We start from the raw sequence: 2,071 nt of genomic DNA, 5'->3' as shown, positions 1-2,071 counted from the left end.
ATTTGCTCTAGTACTTCACTTATATCTTTTTGAGCATGGTGTGCTTCGTTAATTTTGAAGAAATGCTCTCATGCTTCAGTTAGATTCATTTGGGAGTTAGTAAAATTTTGAAGAAATTCTCTCTTGCTTCACTTAGATTATTTTGAGAGAAAGAAAAAAATTATGCTCATGATCTTCACTTATATTTGTTTGAGCTTATCAAAAGCAACACATGAAAATAGTGCCAAAGTGATAGATATTCAAGGAGGATATAATAAAAACTTTCATGAAGATCATTGGACAAAATAAACTTGATTCTTAGTAATGGTTTTGAGATATGACGATATGATATGTGAGTCATGTTGATGAGTAATTGTGCTTTAGTAAGAATATTGATGTTACGGTTTGTGATTCCCCATGCAAGCACGAAAGTCAATAGTTATGCAATGAAATTTATATCCTACTTATGGTGCATTATTCGGTGTTACTTATTCTTAATGCTTGGGTACGAGATTTTTTGCTTTTTGGTTGGTTGCTTCTCAATCTTTTTGCTAGCCTTCATTTTGCACTAAGTATGATCACTACTTGTGCATCCAAAACCCTTTAAACCAGTTTTACCTTATGAGTCCACTATACCTACCTATATGCGGCATTTCCATGTCGTTCTAAGAAAATTTGCATGTGCCATCTCTCATGTTCAAAATAAATTTCTATTTTGTGTGCTCTACTACTCGCGAAGGGTAAAGGGTAGCCAATATTTTCCATGCTAGATGTGTTATTCTCACGATGAGTGTTTATTCACTTGTCATTGCACGAGAGTACGACAAAGGTATTAGGGATGCCTAGTCCCGAAATGAATAATGAATTTGCTTTATGTTGTCAAATAATAAATTCCTTGGAAAGTGTTGGTATGGAGGGCACCCGTGGATACGGTTAGCCATGGAAAGTGAAAGTTATGGTGGAAAAAGGAATAAACTTTATTTTTTGTTTGGGAACCGCCTATGATGTATCTAGCATGGAAAGTGTTGGGATGCTCCAAGTCGTTTTCATTGGTAGGAAAAGTATGCCTCTCAAAAATAATTTTTATCTCTCAATTTAAGCTTTGAGCTCTGGCACCTCTACAAATCCCTACTTCCCTCCGCGGAGGGCCTTTCTTTTACTTATGCAATTTTTATTTTGAATTGGAGTCACCATCTTCTCTTATAAAGCACCAACTAAGGGGCACTATGATCGTATTTGAGCATTGGTGTAGCTAATGTTCGAATGTGTTTCATGAATGGATCAATAATTGAGCATGATGGGCTAGGGATAACTTGCTTTAGTGTTGATATTTTGAAAGACATGGTTGCTTGTTGGTATGCTTGAGTATTAAAGTCTTCATGTCAAAACTAGACTATTTCTTTGAATGATATAAAAGTCTATATGTCCATGCTATAAAGAAAAGAATGTGATGAACATGTTAGGCAGCATTCCACATAAAAAAAAAATATTTTTATCATTTACCTACTCGAGGACGAGCAGGAATTAAGCTTGCGGATGCTGATACGTCTCCAACCTATCTATAATTTTTGATTGTTCCATGCTCTTATATTATCATTCTTGGATGTTTTACAATCATTTTATAGTAATTTTATATCCTTTTTTGGTACTAACCTATTGACATAGTGCCCAGTGCCAGTTGTTGTTTTCTGCATGTTTTTTACATCGCAGGAAATCAATATCAAATGGAGTCCAAAAGCAACAAAACTCCTGGAGGATTTTTTGGGCCAGAAGACATCCAGTGGGCCAAGGAAGCACCTGGGGGCTGATTTAGGGAAGCAGCACCCACCAGGGCGCGCCAGGAGGCCCAGGCGCGCCCTGGTGGGTTGTGCCCACCTCGTGTGCCCCTTGAACCGCCTCTTTGCTCTATAAATACCCAAATATTCCAGAAACCGTAGGGGTGTTGACGAAAATCAATTCCAGCCATCGCGGAGTCTAGAACCACCAGATCCAATCTAGACACCGTCATGGAGGGGTTCACCACTTCCATTGGTGCATCTCCTATGATGCGTGAGTAGTTCTTTATAGACCTACGGGTCCGTAGTTTGTAGCT

The sequence above is a fragment of the Triticum dicoccoides genome, chromosome 6B (assembly GCF_002162155.2).
Source record: "Triticum dicoccoides isolate Atlit2015 ecotype Zavitan chromosome 6B, WEW_v2.0, whole genome shotgun sequence".
NCBI classification, from domain to species: domain Eukaryota; kingdom Viridiplantae; phylum Streptophyta; class Magnoliopsida; order Poales; family Poaceae; genus Triticum; species Triticum dicoccoides.
The sequence above is the reverse complement of the archived record's forward strand: the minus strand, read 5'-3'. Positions refer to the sequence as shown.